This window comes from Ursus maritimus, unplaced genomic scaffold, assembly GCF_017311325.1.
Source record: "Ursus maritimus isolate PB19 unplaced genomic scaffold, ASM1731132v1 scaffold_4, whole genome shotgun sequence".
Taxonomy (NCBI): Eukaryota; Metazoa; Chordata; class Mammalia; order Carnivora; family Ursidae; genus Ursus; species Ursus maritimus.
Window position 1 is genome coordinate 45,250,697 of NW_024426552.1, and position 19,574 is coordinate 45,270,270.

At 35.1% G+C, this 19,574-nt stretch overlaps 1 long non-coding RNA gene and 1 other non-coding gene across 3 annotated transcripts in view; both read right to left on the reverse strand.

Annotated features, from left to right (window-relative positions):
* LOC103673252 overlaps positions 1-19,574 on the reverse strand; it is a 428,647-nt gene that overhangs the window by 205,332 nt on the left and 203,741 nt on the right. The gene's annotated exons all lie outside the window — the stretch shown is intronic.
* On the reverse strand, positions 3,479-3,608 carry LOC121100543. The gene has a single exon (XR_005832300.1). It is a non-coding gene; the product is annotated as a small nucleolar RNA SNORA20 (small nucleolar RNA).

Genomic DNA, 19,574 nt, shown 5'->3' on the forward strand with positions numbered 1-19,574 from the left:
ATAATCCAGAAAACAACCAGAAGACTGGCAAAACAAACTCCACAATTAAAGGTAGAGAAGAGGCCACATCGAGGAGGGTAGGAAGGATAGAGATGTGGTGGGGGAATGAAATGGACTGTGGCTCTCTGTGGTTGGGAGGGAGCTGCAGGCATGGCTAAGGGTGAGAAACAGACTATCACACTAGGAGCTAGCATGGGAACACAAATCCCTATAACGGCTTTGAAAGTGAGAGGGGCTGGATTTTGTGAGTTCTTACAACCAAAGGGACTTAAAGCCTAGAATTTTAAAAATCAGTGGGCCTAGTTCTGGAAGAGCCTGGAGGGCAACAGGAAGCTTAGTCCCCTACCTTAAAGAGACAGCATAACAAACAGCCCACAGAGATACAGGATAGAAGCAGCAGTTTGAAAAACTCCTGCAGCATATGGGAGGGAGAATTATTTACTCATCTCAGAGGGAGACTCCTCCAGGAACAAAGAGCTGTCAGGTGATATCTCCCTCCCCTGCTCCTCAGCATAAGCACATGGCCACCTGTAGGAACCACACAGTGCCCATGTTCACTAACTTGCTTACATCAAGTGCCCCCACCCCCCAAGCTCTTCAGCAGATCCACCCTTCCCAGTCATGCCTGCCTCAGTCCCAATGCTACAAGTCCCCTCCCTCAGAAGGCCAGTGCCAATACCATAACTCCCAACCCATGCATTTTGGTGGTGGCGGTGGTGGCAGTGGCAGTGGCAGCAGTAGGCCCTGCAGAAGCCTGAGGCACACCTTGTTACTTCTGGGTACCCGACCCCAACTGGGGACCAAACTCTGCCTACAACAGGCAATTAGAGCCTCTGCAGATGACTGTACGGAAGGAAAAATCGACCAGGACAAAACAGCAGGGTGCATGTAATATACATAGGAGATAACCCCCAAAGCACTAGATTCTAGGTAACTGGGGACACTGCATTGCAGGGCACTACAGGACGTTTTCTTCATACAGCCATTATTTTCAAGAGCAAGAAACATAGCTGACTTTCCTAATACACAGAGAAACAGACACAGAAAGTCAGAAAAAAATGAGGAGACACAGGATTCTGTCCCAAATGAAAGAATAGGACAAAACCACAGCAAGAGATCAAAGTGAAATGCATATAAATAATATTCCTGGTAGAGAATTTAAAGTAATAATCATAAAGATATTCACCGGACTTGAGACAAGAGTGGAGGACATCAGTGAGACCATAAACAGATAAAAAAAAAAAAAAGAACCAATCAGAGATGAACACAATAACACAATAAATGAAATTAAAAATACACTAGATAGAATAAATAGTAGGTTAAAGTAAACAGAGGAACAAATTAGTATGACCTGGAAGTCAGAATAATGGAGTAATCAAGCTGAACAGGTAAGAGGAAAAAAATTATGTAAAATGCAAATAGACTTAGGGAACCCAGCAACTCCATCAACTGTTATAGGGATCCCAGAAGAAATAAGAGAAAATGGGGCAGAAAATTTATTTGAAGAACTAAGTGATGAGCACTGGGTGTTATACACAACTAATGGATCATTGAACACTATATCAAAAACTGATGATGTACTACTATATGTTGGCTAATTGAATTTAATAAAAGCAAAAATAAAAGGAAAAAGAAAGGAAAAGAGAGACAAAAGAAGAGAAGAAAAGAAAAGAAAGAGAAATAATAGCTGAAAACATCCTTAATCTGGGGAAGGACACAGATATCCAGATCCAGTAAGTACAGAGATTCCCCAACAAAATCAACCTGAGGAGGTCCACACCAAAATACACAGTAATTAAAATGGCAAAAAGTAATGATAAAGAGAAAATTTTTAAAAGCAGGAAGAGAAAAGACAGTTACATACAAGGGAAACCTCATAAATCTATCAGCGGACTTTTCAGCAGAAACTTCACAGACCAGAAGAGAGTGGCATGATATATTCAAAATGCTGAAAGGAAAAAAATCCACAGCCAAGAATACTCTATCCATCAATGCTATCATTCAGAATAGAAGAGATAAGGATTTTCTCAGACAAACAAACTAAAGGAATTCATGATTACTAAACCAGCCCTATAAAAATGTTAAAGTGTACTCTTTGAGTGGAAAGGAAAGATCATAAGAGTATGAAAAGTAGAAAACCCAAAGCAGTAAAAATATATTTACTTATAAAAATCAGTGAAGGGATTCACAAAATAAAAGGTACATGCCACCATATACTAAAAGGTGGGGGAAGAGGAGTAAATAATGAGTTCAAATATAGGCAACCATCAAATTAATATAGACTGTTATATGAATAAGATGTTATATACAATCTAATGGTAACCACAAATCAAAAACCCATAATAAATATGCAAAGATGAGAAAGGAATCCAAATATATTACCAAAGAAAGCCAGCAAATTATGAAAGAGAGCAAGAGAAGAAAGGATCAGAGAAAAACTATTAAAGCAACCACAAAACAAGTAACAAAATGGCAATAAATACATATCAATAACTGCTTCCAATGCAAATGGACTAAATTCTCCAAATGACATGGGTGATGGAATGGATAGAAAAATAAGACCCATCTATATGCTGCCTACAAGAGACTCATTTCAGACCTAAAGAGACATGCAGACTGAAAGTGAGGGAATGGAGATTTGCATTTATCATGCAAATGTATGGAAAAAGAAAGCCAGGGTACCAATACTAGTAACAAACTAGACTTTTTTTTTTTTTTGACAGCTCATTATTTCTAATGTACAATACTCAAGACACAAGATAATGGCATCTAATATTGTTATAAAAGAGAAATCAGATCAGTCATCAAGGGCTCCTGAGTAAACATTTTTATAACCTCCATGCTTATCTTTGCTTTCCAGGTGTAATTTGATAAGATCACCAATTCGAAGAATAGTAATTGAAGCTTCTGTCACAAATTTCAAACTCTAACTTTCACTATGGTTGGTTCAAATACCCCTGTTTGTTTGTTCTCTCAAGGTTTACCAGTGACCAAATCAAGACCAATTCATTTTAGACTTTTGCATTCTGGGTCAACTTGAGCCTCATTTCAGAAAGCTCTTAACTTTGCAATGAGATCTATGGAGTTTGAGGCAGCATTAAGTGCCAGTGTGTTAGGAATAATAAGAAGAGATCTTGCAAACTCTGCAATAGCAATCTGTTTTTTGAGACCCAGCTGGTTGTATAGTTTTCAAGGTATATGGAAAGAGCTGCCTCTACAGCATCCCCACCTAGAACCGTGGGTTTTGACTCCAAAACTCTCTTCAAAACACAAAGATCATCATGTAAAGAGTGGTCCATCTTATCACGTGTGAAATCATTTGCCCCATATAATTGATGCAGATATATGAGCCTTAGTGCTATTTTAAAAAATAAAGTGAAGTTCTTAAATCCACATTTTTATAAAATCAGTCTATATAGAAATTCACCATAATCACCTTAATTGAATCCTGCTTACATGGTTCATTCAGACATGGAAGCAATATCTGGACTTCACAGAAGAGATTAAATGGGTACTCCATTTCCATTTACAATAGCCTAACATTGTTCTCTCCCATGTGTATAACTGCTTATATCACTAAAAGACTAGAGCAGCAAATCAGTGGAAAGAGACAAAATAGACTTTAACAAAAGACAAAGAAGGACACTATATAATAACAATCTAATAAGATATAACAATTGTAAATATATATGTACCCACCAAGGGGGCACCCAAATACATAAAACAATTAATGGCTAACATAAAGGAACTAATCGATAGTAATACAATAATAGTAGGGGACTTTAACACATCATTTACATCAATGGATAGATCATCCAAACCAAAAATCTACAAGGAAACAGTAGCTTTGAATGACACACTGGACTAGGTGGACTAGATGGATTTAACAGGTATATTCAGAAAATTCCATCCTAAAACAGCAGAATACAAATTCTTTTCAAGTGCAGATGCAACTGTCTCAGATTAGATCACATATTAGACCATGAAACAAGTTTCAACAAATTAAAAAAATGTTGAAGTCAAATCATGCACCTTTTCTGACCATAACTCTATGAAACTAGAAATAAACCACAAGAAAAATCTGAAAATGGCACAAATACATTAAGGTTACATAACATGTTAGTAAACAATGAATGGGTCCACCAAGAAATCAAAGAAGAAACAAAAAAGTAAATGGAGAGAAATGAAAATGAAACTACAATGGTCCTGAATCTTTGTGATACAGCCAAAACTGTTTTAAGAGGGAATTTATAGCAATATAGGCCAATCTCAAAAAGCAAGAAAAATCTCAAATAAACAACCTAACCTTATACCTAAGGAGCTAGAAAAAGAAGGACAAAACCCCAAAGCAGCAGAAAGAAGGAAATAATAAAGATGAGAGCAGAAATAAGTGATATAGAAACTTTTTAGTTTTAGTTTTTTTTAAACAAAAAAAACCCACAATAGAACAGATCAATGAAACCAGGAAATGGTTATTTGAAAAAATCAACAAAATTGATAAACTTCTACCAGACTCATCAGGGCGTGGGGGTGGGGGGGACTCAAATAAACAAAACCACCAATGGAAGAGGAGAAATAACAACTGACACCAAAAAAATACAAATGATCGTAATAGAATGTTATGAAAAATCATATGCCAACAAATTGGACAACCTAGAAGAAACTGAGAATTCCTAGAAACAGATAACCTAATAAAATGAAACAGGAAGAAATAGACAATTTGAACAGACTGATTACCAGCAATGAAATTGAATGAGTAATCAAGAAACTCCCAACAAACAAGTCTAGGACCAGAGAGCTTCACAAGCAAATTCTACCAAATATTTACAAGAGTTAATATCTATTCTTCTCAAACTATCCCCAAAAGTAGCAGAGGAAGGAAAACTTTCACATTTAGTCTATGAGGCCAGCATTGTCACAATAACAAAATCAGATAAAAAAAACCCCAAAAAAGAAAATTACAGACCGATACCTCTGATGAACACACATGCAACAATTTCCAACAAAATACTAGCAAACAGAATCCCAGAATACATTAAAAAAATCATTCATCACAATCAAGCAGGTATTATTCCCAGGAGGCAAGTGTGGGTCAATATTTGCAAATCAATCAAGATGACACATCATGTCAATAAGAAAAAGGATAAAAATCATACGATCATTTCAATGGATGTGGAAAAAGCATTTGACAAAGTACAACATCCATTCATACCTTAATATAATAAAGTCATACATGAAAAAAAGCACACCTAATATCATACTCAATGATGAAAAACTAAGAGCTTTTCCTCTAAGATCAGGAATAAGACAAGGATGCCCATTCTCCCCACTTTCATTCAACATAGTACTGGGAGTCCTAGCCACAGAAATCAGGAAACAAAAAGAAATAAAAGGATCCAAATTGGTAAGAAAGAAGTAAAACTTCCACTATCTGAAGATTATATGACATTATATATATATAAAAATCCTAGAAGAGAGCACAGGTAGTAATTTCTCTGACATTGGCCATAAACATTTTTTTAGAGATGTCTCCTGAGGCAAGGGAAATAAAAGCAAAAATAAACTATTGGGACTACATCAAAATAAAAAGCTTCTGCACAGCAAACGAAACAACCAACAAAACAAAACAACAACAAAAAACAACCTGTGGAATGAGAGAAGATATTTGCGAATGGCATATTCAAGAAAGGATTAGTATCCAAAATATATAAATAACTTATACCACTCAACACACACACACACACACACACACACACACACACACACCCAAAAATCCAATTTAAAAATGGGCTGAAGACAGCAGACATTTCTCCAAAGAAGACATACAGATAGCCAATAAGTACATGAAAAGATGCTCAATATTACTGATCATCAGAGAAATACAAATCAAAACTACAATAAAATAATCACCTCGCCCTTATCAGAATGGCTAAAATCAATAGTACAAGAAACAAAAGATGTTGATTCCCCTTTCTCTGCATTCTCACCAACATCTGTCATTTCCTGACTTGTTAATTTTAGCCATTCTGACTGGTGTGAGGTGGTATCTTGTTTTGACTTTGACTTGTATTTCTCTGATGCCAAGTGATGTGGAGCATTTTTCATGTGTCTGTTGGCCATTTGTATGTCTTCTTTGGAGAAATGTCTGTTTATGTCTTCTGCCCATTTCTTGACTGGATTACTTGTTTTTTGGGTGTTGAGTTTGATAAGTTCTTTATAGATCTTCGATAATAGCCCTTTGTCTGATGCGTCATTTGCAAATATCTTCTCCCATTCCTTAAGTTGCCTTTTAGTTTTGTTGACTGTTTCCTTTGCTGTGCAGAAGCTTATCTTTATGAAGTCTCAATAGTTCATTTTTGTTTGTGTTTCCCTTGCCTTTGGAGTTGTGTCTACTAAGAAGTTGCTGTGGCTGAAGTCAAAGAGGTTGCTGCCTGTGTTCTGTTACACTGTTGGTGGGAATGCAAGCTGGTACAGCCACTCTGGAAAACAATATGGAGGTTCCACAAGAAGTTAAAAATAGAGTTACCCTACCAACGAGCAATTGCACTACTAGGCTTTTACCCTAAAGATACAAACATGTTGATCCAAAGGGGCACCTGCACTCCAATGTTTATAGCAGCAATGTCCACAATAGCCAAATTATGGAAAGAGTTGAGATGTCCATCAACAGATGAATGGATAAAGAAGATGTGGTTTATGTATACAATGGAATATTACTCAGCCATCAGAAAGGATGAATACTAACCATTTACATCAACTGGAGGGTATTATGCTGAGCAAAATAAGTCAATCAGAGACAATCATATGGTTTCACTCATATGTGGAATATAAGGAACACCACAGAGGATCGTAGAGGAAGGGAGAGAAAACTGAATGGGAAGTCATCAGAGAGGGAGCAAAACCATGAGAGACTCTCAACTATAGGAAACAAATTGAGGGTTGCTGGAGGGGAGGTGCGAAGGGGGTGGGGTAATTGGGTGATGGGCATTAAGGAGGGCACATGATGTGATGAGCACTGGGTGTTATACGCAACTGATGAATTATTGAACACTACATCTGAAACTAATAATGTACTATATGTTAATGAATTTAAATTTAACAAAGGAAACAACAGATGTTGGTAAGGATGAGGAGAAAAAGGAACCCTTTTGCACTGTTGATAGAAATGCAAACAAGCGCAGCCATTGTGGAAAACATTATGGAGGTTTCTCAAAAAATTAAAAATAGGGGCACCTGAGTGGCTTGGTTGGTTAAGCATTCAACTTGTGATCTCAGCTCAGGTCTTGATCGCAGGGGTCATGAGTTCAAGCCCTGTGTTGGGCTCCACTCTGAGTGTGGAGCCTACTTAAAAAAATAAAAAATAAAGAAGAGAACTATCCTGTGATCCAGGAAACATACCACTGGGTGTTTACCCCCCAAAATCCACAAACTAATTCAAGGGGACACATGCAACCTTCTGTATATTGCAGCATTATTTATAATAGCCAACTATGGAAGAAGCCCAAGTGTTCATCAATAGATGAATAGATAAAAATGTGATATATATATACAATGAAATATTCTTTCAGCATAAAAAGAATGAAATCTTGCCATTTGCAACAACATGGATCTAGAATGTATAATGCTAAATGAAATAGTCAGAGAAAGACAAATACCATATGATTCCACTCATATGCAGAATTTAAGAAACAAAACAAACAAGGAAAGGAAAAAAAAGAAAGAGAGAGAGAGACGAAGCAAAAAAACACACTCTTAACTATAAAAAACAGATGGTTACCAGAGGGGAGGTGAGTGGGGGGATGGATGAAATAGGGAATTAAAGGGGATTAAGGGTGCACTTATCTTGATGTGCACTGAATAACATATGGAACTCCTGAATCACTATATTGTACACCTGAAACTAATACAACACTGTGTGGTAACTGTAGTGGAATCAAAACTAAATTTTAAAAAATAAGTAAAAATTAAGCTATGGAATAATTAACAGTATTATTTCATTTTTATTAAAAATAATTATTTTTAGGGCTCCTGGGTGGCTAAGTCAGTTAAGCGTCCAACTCTTGATTTTGGTTCAGGTCGCAATCATTGTGAGATCAAGCCCCACATTGGGCTCCCTGCTGCACATGGAGCCTGCTTCAGATTCTCTCTCTCTCTCTCCCTCTGTCCCTTCCCCCTCTCTCTATCTCTCTCTCTCAAAAAAAAAAAAATATATATATATATATATACACACACAGAAAAATGATTGGAAGGATATACCACAAAACACTAACTTTGGTTATCATTTGATTATATGATTACACTCTACCTTTATTTTATTTATACATTTGTATTTTTAAAACATTTTTACAATTTCAAATTTTCTTTTTTATATATATAATATTTTAATATTTTATTTAATAGATCAAAAACTATTCTATAAAGAAGTAGCAACTAGGCCTTAATATTTATGACACACAGACCCTTCAATTATATTGAGGTCCTTAGCAGGAATAATACAAAGTATAAGTTAATATTTTCCTATACTTAGAAACATGATATCAGTTTTTTGCTAGATATATATATATATATATATGCTTAACCTAGTCCATAGTCACTTTTTGCTTTGTCTTACCAGGACAATTTATGGTATATTAATTTTTTTTTCTTATGCCTTATTACTTGACCAAAATTGGTTTGAACAATGTAGCACAATAGAAAATATGGTGGTGCAGCACTGACTGGCAATGAGTCTTCTTGTCTTATTTTCAGTGTGTTTGTGAAGAAAAGTCACATAGTCTTCTGGAAACTATATTATAAAGGATAAAATGAGACACCAGTGTATTGGAAGCATGTAAGTAGAAAGCATAATGGTAGTGAGAGTATTCTGAAAACCTGTCATTTCAACAAGATTTAATTCAAAAACCAAAGAAGCAAGAGAAAATAGACTTGCAAATGAACATTTTTTAAAATTTGACATTGGAAGTTCATTTAGTTTTTAAACCAGCCAGAACCTTAAAAAGTACTGTTTTTTTTCCCCCACTATAATTCATATCATCACTAACACCTAGAACATAAAAGATTTCTGCCTCTTACCTGTCTTGGGTGTTAGGTTGCAGCAGCCACTGAAAGAGAACTCAGCTTTTGGCAATAAAAATAAATTTTCATTTGAGGTCTTTTTCTTCTTCCAAGTCAATGTGTATTTAGTTAATGATTTTGATGCCATTTTGGACCAAATAGAATAAACTTTGAGCCAAATGTACAGCTTATTGCATGGTATGTTTCGAATCAGGTCTATACTGCCAAAGTGAGAAAGTTGGATAAATCTGAGTAGTACAGACAGCTCCTCTGGAAAATTCTAAGCATAAAAACTTGCCTTGTCTATCTGGAATTACCTGAATTATCAGAAATTGTTCGTTTATACATAAAAATGATTTCCTCTCTGACAAAGTCTGTGTTTTAGGAAACCAACTGGATTTGTTTTCACGACCCATGATCTAACTGGAATAGGTTGGCCAAAATAACATATTAGAAAATGGTGACACAGTGCAAGAGTCTTCACCACCCAAGATTATGTGAGTTCTCTCTTAGAAGAAATACCAAACAAGGTTTAAATACATTACAAAACAATGCTTAAAACCAAGGCATAATGGAAAAGAGACAAGATCTGTTTGACAAGTATTTATTAATGTCTCTATATTAATTATACATAGCATATTCATATATTATATTAATAACAAGCTATCATTTGTTGCACACTTATGGCATGTCAAACCTTCTGCTTAGTGCTTTTTAAAAATCTCATTTAATCCCATACAGTCTGGTGAGAGAGAGAATATTATTATCTCTATTTACAGTTGAGAAAACTTAGAGAAGTTAGGAGACTCACCCAAGTTCATATAATCTAGCACGTGATTAAACCAGACTTTGAATCCATGCAGTGTGACTTCAGAGCCTTGATTTTAAGCATACATCACCTATAGCAATAGTAGGCATTGAATAAACCACAAAGAGACAAAAGATATATTTCCTCCCCACCCCATCCACAACCTATCCCCATCCCCACCATGGAATTTGCTTTTTGTAATAAAGCAACTTCCTAGAGAGAATGGATTGAGAAGAGGGTTGGTCCACTTTGGAGAGACCCAATTGTTTTTATATTTCAGAAGTTAATATGCTAATGATAGAGGTATCACACACTTGCTACTATTTCAAGAAACAACTCCCACTGACTGTCACTTCATACCTCATTTTGAAATGAAAGAGCGGAACTTCCAATTCTAGGAGGATGGAGTAGGTATATTTTTTTCCTATTCCTCCCACTAAGTTAAACTAAAATCCATGGACATTAGATGCAAAACAATGTAAGATGACTCTGAAAGGTGGAGGGCAAAAGATGATGTGGGACTACAGAACAGAACGAACAACACAGAAGTGAATTTCCTGAGTTTTCTTTTCATCACATATATCCTAGACTTGGAGCTGAGGAAGCCAAAAACCTAGAAATGCTGATGAACACAGACCTAAAGCAAAATAAAATAAAGTAAAGTAAAATAAAATAAAGTAAAACCTTTTTGATAAAAGTTCTGTCAGGCCAAAGGACTAGGGAAGGGGCAAAGTGGCAAGACAGAAAACTTTTAGACAATAACCATTTTATTCTATACAAACAACACACAAAAACTATGGCTTTTCCCACAGTTATGACATCAAAGGCTGAGTGGGGAGCCTAGACTTCCACACTTAACAGTAATGAGATCCTTTCCCCCTACTTGTTAGGATACTATCAAATAAGGCCTAATAAAGAACTGGGACTTTTGCCATCACCCATAGGTAGTTAGTCCACCTCACATCTGTGTCAGTGGAGACCACATGGAGAGCCAGAACTCTCACTTGCCCCAGCAGTAATAAGCAGTAACCTTCCTCCAAATGTCAATAGAAACCAAGTGGGGTACCTGTACTTCTACTTCCATTTGGCAATAATAAAGAAATGCAATCCTCCTTTCCTCCACCAAAGTGGGTATCCAAAAAGCTAGCCAAAACAGAAAATATAATAAGATCCAGAATCTCAGAACATAATACGAAAATGTCCAGAGGATAAAATCAGGTAATTTTAGGACTCACCAATAGAATCACCAATTCTGGACAACACAGAAAATCTAAACTAAAAAGAAAATGTTCATACTTTCATAAACCTGTGGGACAAAAACAAAGGATCCAACATTTATATCATCAGGATACTCAAAGGAGAGGAAAAAGAGAGTAAGACTGAATAAGTATTGAAGAAATAATGGTAAAAAATTTCCAGAGTTGGAGAGTGATATCACATGATGGCAGAATAGGACTTTTTGCCCTCATCTCCCCACCCCCATACCCATAGAAACATTGATTCTGATAACCAACCACAGATGAGAATACCTTTGTGGAATCCTGGGAGTCCAGTAGAAAAGTCCCAGCTCTCTACCAGATCAAAAAGTCCAAGATGCATTGAAGAAGGTGAGAAGATTAGTTTTACTTTACCCATGTAACACCTCCCCTAAGATGGCACAGCTCAATGCCAAGAGAGATCTTGGTGGACAAGATCTGGATTTCCCAACCATGCTGGATGTTACCCAAGAGACCCACTTATTTCTCACCCTACTCTGGACACTGAAGGGATTGGCTCAGCATGGCTGAATAGTCTAGGGGCAGCTAAGAGCAGGAAAAAGGGACATGGGCTTACAGCAACCAAGGTACGGAACTCAACAAAGGGTCTCCCTCTTGAGGGAATTCATCACCACTATACGTGCCTTATAAGAAATTCTAAAAGTAGTTCTTCAAAATGAAATTAAAGGTTGCTACTTCGCAACATAAATATATATATCTCACTATAAAGGTAGGTATATAAATTCAGAATAGTCTTAATTTGAAATGGTGGTGCATAAATAACTTTTAACTCTAGTATAAAACTTAAATGACAAATGAATTAAAAATAACTTTATTTACAATATTTATTAATGGATATAAAAAGACATAAATTATGACATGAATAACATGAAATGTGGGAGGGAAGAAGTAAAAGTGTAGAGTTTTCATATGTGAATGAAGTTACCAGATTAAAATATGCTCTTATAACTATGTTTTTTGTAAGCCTCATAGGAAGAACAAAGAAAAAAGTAGTAGATACACAAAAAATGAAGAGGAAAGAATATCACTAAAAAAAATCATAATCACAAAGAACACTGCAGAAGAGGAAGAAGGAAAACAGGAGCTACAAGATGGTCAGGAAATAATGAACAAATTGGCAGTAGTAAGATTTACCTACCGGTAATTAATTTAAATGTAAATGGATTAAAATCTCCAATCAAAGACATGGAGTAGATGAACAGATTAAAAGAAGAAGCAGACTCTTCTATATGCTACCTATAAGAACCTTATTTTAACTATAAGGACACATGTAAACTAAGAACAATGGGGTGGAAAAGATATTACATGGAAATTGTCATTAAAAGAGAGTGGGAGTAGCTATACTTACATCAGACAAAATATATTTTAAGTCAAAATTTGTCATAAGAGACAAAGTAGGTCATTATATAATAATAAATGGATCAATTTCATTAAGAGGATATAACAATTATAAATACATATGCACACAACATTGGAGCACCTACATATAAAAAGCGAATAACAGAACTGAAGGGAGAAATAGTGATAAATAAAGGGACTTTAATAACCTTTAAATACTTTAAAACTGAATAGTAGAACATTCAGATAGAAAATCAGTGAGGAAACAAAGGGCTTGGATAACATTATAGACCAAATTAACCTAACAGACATATACAGAAAGCACATTGAACAGCAGCAGAAAACACATTATTTTCAAGTGCACATGGAACATTCTCTAGGATACACCATATGTTAGGCAAAATAAATAAATGAATAAATAATAATAATAATAATGTCTTAACAAATTTAAGAAGATTAAAATCATACCAAGTAACTTTTCTGGTCACAATGCAGGAAACTAGAAATCAATAACAGGAGAAAAATGAAAAGTTCACAAATGTGTGGAAATTAACATACTCCTGAACAACCAAAAGGTCAAAAAGGAAATCAAAATGGAAACAAAAAACTACCTGAGACAAATGAATAGAGAAACCCAACATGCCAAAACTTATGGGATGCAGCAAAAGCAGCTCTAAGTTTATATTAATAAATGCCTACTTTAAGAAAAAAGAAAGATCTCAAATAAAATACCTAACTTTCCACTTTAAGGAACTAAGAAAGGAATAACTAACTGCCATTAGCAGAAGGAAGGAAATAATAAAGATTAGAGCAGAAAAAAAAAATGAAATACAGACTAGAAAAATTATAGAAAAGATCAATGAAACTAAGATGGCTTTTGAAAATACAAATAAAATTTGCAAACCTTTAGGTAGAATGAACAAGAAAATAAAAGAGATGACTCAAGTAAATAAAATTAAAAATGAAAGAAAAGACATTACAACTAATGTAACAGAACTAATATGCTTGATGAACATAAATGCAAAAATCTCAAAATACTAGCAAAACAAATTCAACAACATATTGAAAGAATCCTATACCATGACCTAGTAGGATTTATTCCTGGAATGCAAGGATATTTCACCTTATGCAAATCAATCAATGTGTTATATGACATTAATAGAATAAAGGATAATTATTATCTCAATAAATGCAGAAAATAATTTGATGAAATTTAGAATTCTTTCATGATAAAAGCTCTCAACAAATTAGGTATGGAAGGAATGTACCTCAACATAATAAAGGTCATATATGACAATCTTACAGCTAACACCTGACTTAATGATGAAAAGTTGAAAGCTTTTCTTCTTCCTCTAAGATCAGGAACAAGACAATCGTGCTCATTCTCACCACCTCTTTTCAACATAGTACTGGAAGTCCTAGCCTGAGAAATTAGACAAGAAAAAAGAAATAAAAGGCATCCAAATTGGAAAGAAAAAAGTAAAAATGCCTCAATTTGCAGATGACATGACATTATATATAGAAAACCCTGGATTTGGCCAAAAAGCTCTTAGAAATAATAAATTCAGTAAAGTTGCAGGAGATAAAATAAATGTACAAAAATCAGTTGCATTTATATACACTAGCAATGAACTATCCAAAAAACAATTTAAGAAAACAATCATATTTACAATAGTACTAAAAAGAATAACATAGGAATAAATTTAACCAATGAGGTGAAAGATCTGTACACTTAAAACTATAAAATGTTGATGAAAGAAACAAGATGCAAAGAAATGGGAAAGTTTTCTTTGTTCATGAGTTGGAAGAATTAATATTGTTAAAGTATCCATACTACCCAAAATAATGTACAGATCTCTATCAAAATTCCAACAACATTTTTCACAGTAATAGAAAAAGAACCCTAAAATTCATATGTAACGATAAGCGACCCCAAATAGCCAAAGCAATCTTGAAGAAAAATATCAATGCTGGGGCATCACATTTTCTGATTTTAAAACATATTACAAAGCTATAGTAATCAAAACAGTACGGTACTGGCATATAAACAGACACATTGACAAATGGAACAGAATAAACAACCTAGAAATAGATCCACATATATAGGGTCAACTGTTGTTTGACAACAGTGCCAAGAACACCAAGAGGAAAAGGATAATCCCTTCAATAAATGTTGGGAAAACTGGATATCTACATGCAGAAGATTGAAATTGGACTCTTATGCCATATACAAAAAACAAGATCTGAGGCTGTAGAGCTATTAGAAGAAAACATAAGGGAAAACCTTTATGACATTGGTCTATGCAATGATTTAGATACTCCCCCAAACGTACAAGCAACAAAAACAAAACAGACAACTGGGATTGCATCTAACTAAAAAGCTTCTGCACAGCAAAGGAAAAAAATCAATGGAGTGGAAAGGCAATGTATAGAGTGGGAAAGAATATTTGCAAACCATATATCTAATGAGAGATTAATATCTAAAATATATTTTAAAACTCCTACAACTCAATCAAAAATAAGAGATAGCCTGATTAAAATATGAGCAAAGGACCTAAATAGACATTTCTCAAAAGAAAACACAAATAGCCACCAAGTATACAAAAAGGTGCTCAAAATCACTAATTATCAGGGAAATGCCGATCAAAAGCCCAATGACATATCACTTCATACCTGTTAAGGTGGTAATTATTAAAATAACAAAAAATAACAAGTGTTTGCAAAGATGTGGAGAAAGGGAAATCTGGTACAGTGATGGTAGAGATCAAAATTTGTGCAGCTATTATGGAAAAGAGTATAGAGATTCTTCAAAAAATTAAAACCAGAACCATTTTATCATTCAATAATCCCACTCTGGGTATATATCCAAAAGAAATGAAATCAGTATCTCAAAGAGATATCTGCACTCCCATGTCTACTGCTGCACTATTCATAATAGCCAAGATACAAAAACTACCTAAGTGTTTATCAATTGATGAATGGATTAAGTGAAATAAGCCATACACACAAATACTGCATTATTTCACTTACATGTGGAATCTAAAAAATTTGAACTCTTAAAAAGCAGAGAGTAGAATGGTGTTTTCCAGTGCCTGGAGGGTGAGGGGGAAAGGAAGATGTTAGTCAAAGGATATAAAATTTCAATATGAAAGATGAAAAAAGTTCTGGGGACCAAATGTATAGCATGGTGGGCATCATTAATAATACTGTATTGCATATTTGAAATGTACCAACGGAGTAGAATTTAAGTGTTCTCACCACACACCAAAAATAATGTTAATATGTGAGTTTCTGAATATTTAATACAGTTCTTACACTTCACACCAAAAGCACAATTTATAAAAGGAAAAAGTAACAAATTTGACATCATCAAAGTTAACTTTTGTTCTGTGCAAGACCTTGTGAAGATAAAGAAAAGACAAGCTACAGAATGGGAGAAAATATTTGGAAATCACATATCTGATAAAGGACTAGAATATACAATATATAAAGAACTTCAAAACTCAACAGTAAAGAAAAAATAATAATCCATCTAGAACATTGGCAAAGGAGGTGAAGACACACTTACTGAAGATGTAAAGATGGGAAATAAGCATGTAAAAATCAACATCATTAGTCTAGGAAAATGCAAATTAAAGCCACAATGAGATATCACTACACATCTATTAAAAAGACTAAAAGAAAGTGCCACTACCAAATGTTGACAAGGATACAGAGAAATTGGATCCCTCATATATTGCTGGTAGGTACGTAGGATGGTACAGCCACAATGAAAACTGGTTTGGCAGCTTCTTATAAAACCAAAACCAAACCTACCATACAACCTAGCAGTTGCACTCTTGGGCATTCCCAGAAAAATAAAGACTTGTTTTCACACAAAATCTCTACATGAATATTTATAGCAGATTTGTATTAACAAAAACCTAAGCAGCCTGGATGTTATTCAATAGGTGAATGGTTAAATAAACTGTGATACAATTATATCATGGAATACTCGGGGGGAAAAGGAACACAGTACTTATACACATAAAAGCCTTGATGAATCTCCAGAGAATTATGCTAAGTGAAAAAAATCAGCCTCAAAAGTTTACATACTGTATGATTCATATAACATTCTTGAAATGACAAATCCATAGAAATGAACAAATTAACTGTCATGGATTAAGGAGCAGATGGGGATTAGAGAAAAGTGGGTACAGCTACATGAAAAATCTGTTGTGATGTAAATGGTCTATATCTTGACTGCATCAATTTCAGTATTATGATTGTGATATCATACTATAATTTTGCAAGATTTTACCATTGGGGAAAACTGAATAAAGGGTACATGAGCTCTCCCTACATATTTTTTACGAATTTATGTGAATCGATAATTATCACAAAATTTAAAAGTTTGGGTTTTCTTGAAGGACGAAACATAGCATTGGATTCAGAAGACCTAGGTTGTTGTCCAGGATCACCACTCAGGAGCCTATGACTTTGAGTAAGTCACTTCAATGAACTTTAAACAAGCAAAACTATCATTTAAAACCACATAGCTTTTAAATTCACAAAGGTTTTTCTCAAAACAGTTAATTTTTTATTCTGAGTTCAAATTGTATGAGTATGCTATATTCACAAAATAAAAGAGTGACATAATTTTGTACACATAATGTATACCTTGTGATATATACATAAAACTATGGAATTTATGATAGTTTGGGAGGGGCTGCTCTTGTGATTCTAACTAGTCAACCATGGAAATCATTCTGTATGCTTAAATATAATGATAGGGCCCCTAGCCTGTTTAAAAAAAAAGAAAACTTAATGGAGTTTGGGGACTATGTGAAGATTCTTGAAAGTTGTCATATTTGAGTTCTCCTTGGGATTTCTAAGTTAGAACTAGGTTTACATCATTTATGGCATTTATTAATTCATGATTTTTTATTGGAACTTAACTATGTGTGAAGTACTATACAGGTGCTGGGGGATGATTTATAGACAAAAAGGTGGTGATCGTAACACAGAGGGCTAAATTCTGTGAGGAAGGTAAGTATTAAGTGGAGGACATCAGAAATTATCTAACCCAACCTTGAGCTGAGTTTTCACATGTATGCTATTGCTTTTTAAATTCAGACCCCATGTAAAGAGAGACATTCCCATATTGGGGATATCACAAGGGCCCAAAGGTATCTAATTGCTGGCTAACTGGTATACCCAGAAATCTGTAAATAAAAACTGACAATTCAAATCCAGACTACCTGGTGCTAGCAGCCTTGCTCACTTGTCGAGGTTGCTTATGCAAACTTCACTGCTCATGACAGACTAAAGGTAAGAATGGATCCATCATAAACGGTTGAATGTGTAATGCAAGCTCAGCAGAAATCTGGCTCTGATGGCCTCCCTAAGGAATGTTCTCCTACATAACTTTCCTTCTCTTTCTAGTGACTCTGGCCTTGTGATTTTGCCCTTCTTTCTCCAGTAAACCAGACCATGTGGTTTGTAGAATTTATCCTAAATCCCGTCACATGACAATGAAAACCCAATTGTACTTTTTTGCAAAATAGACTTCCTGGGTGATGTTGAAATGGAAATCATGAGAAAGAACATTAAGATTTTTCTCTTGTGTTCGGGAGAAACACAAGAGAGCAAGCTTGTTGGAGGCAAACTGAGTATGCTTATGGACGGAGTAACCTTAGGTTCCCCATATAAACCCAACTTTTCCCATTCCAGACTGCTGGACTGTGTGAGTGTCTGGTTTGTCTAATTTGATTATGAGCCCCCTGGGCAAGAACTTTGTCTAATTCAGTGTTCTCTACAGCACCTAGCCCTTTGTTGGCACCACTGAATGCCAAAGAACACTCAATCCCTGTTAACTAATAATAAGGTTGAATTCCCAACTCAATATGAGTTTTCTGTCATTTTTATGCCAGTGTTCTGATTTGTATTCATATTTGTGTCTGGAGAGCAAGCTTCATGTGTTACTGAATCACCTCTGGACTGATCTTCTTTTCAGGAAATGTAGGCATGAGGTTGAGTGTTTTTCAACCATGAGTTTTGGGAACACAGACTGCTCAAATATGCTAGTGTACATGAAGGGGAAATGTTTCTGAAAGAATCACTTTTTTTCAGCAGTCATGGAGATCTCTGTGAGCCAAGGATACAAACTGGTTAGCAGATGTGACCATAAAACCAGCAGGTCCTTTCAATGCAAATATTTCACTTTAGTTTCTCTGTTCCTAAGGAAAATAATCAGGTTGTTTGTATGTGTGTGTGTGTGTGTGTTTTGTCTAATGATTTAATACTACTTTTTAATTGTACTTCTTTAATTGTACATATTATTTGATCTAGTACTAAATAACTAAGTTTCTCTTCATGTTATATAGTCACCATATTGATTTTTTATAGGTAGAAATCAGATATTACACATGGAATTTCACAACACAAACATAACAAAGGAATTTTCTGGGTAATCCCATCTAACATTCAGGTGAATGGGAAAAATGTCTTCTTTAATAGAGGACACTGTCATTATATTTATTTATTTATTTTGCCATTTAGGATGCCTTATAACTTTTTGTTGAAAGTTAGACACAATGTACTAGGTAATAGGAACTGAGCTAAATCAATCTTTAGTGTGAAGTTTTATGTTAATCTATCTGGAAGTTGAGCAATATTCAACAATTTATATAGTTGTACATACTAGAGGCTTCAAGAAGTACCTTTATTGCCTTTGTTTTTGTCTTCCCAATCATTTCGAGCTTCCCTAAGAACTCCTCAGCAACCGTCTTTCAGTCCTTTCAGCTTTCACTCACTATTATATGGAGCCTTAGTGGGGTGTGCGTGTGTGTGTGTGTGTGTGTGTGTGTGTGTGTGTGAGGGGAGAGAGTATAAGGTGTGGGGGAGGGGGAGCATTCTATAATCTTATAAAGAAATCTGAGTCTTTTAGTGGGCCTGTGTCCCCAGGCTGTAACCTTCACCAATACTTCTTAGCTTTACTCCCCGTCTTAGGTGGGCCAAGATGGCACCAGATTTATATGTATGGCCTTCCCCTAGGTAGGATAAGGCTCTGGTAAAGTCTTATACCCTGGAGAATGGGACTTTGTTATGGTGAATGA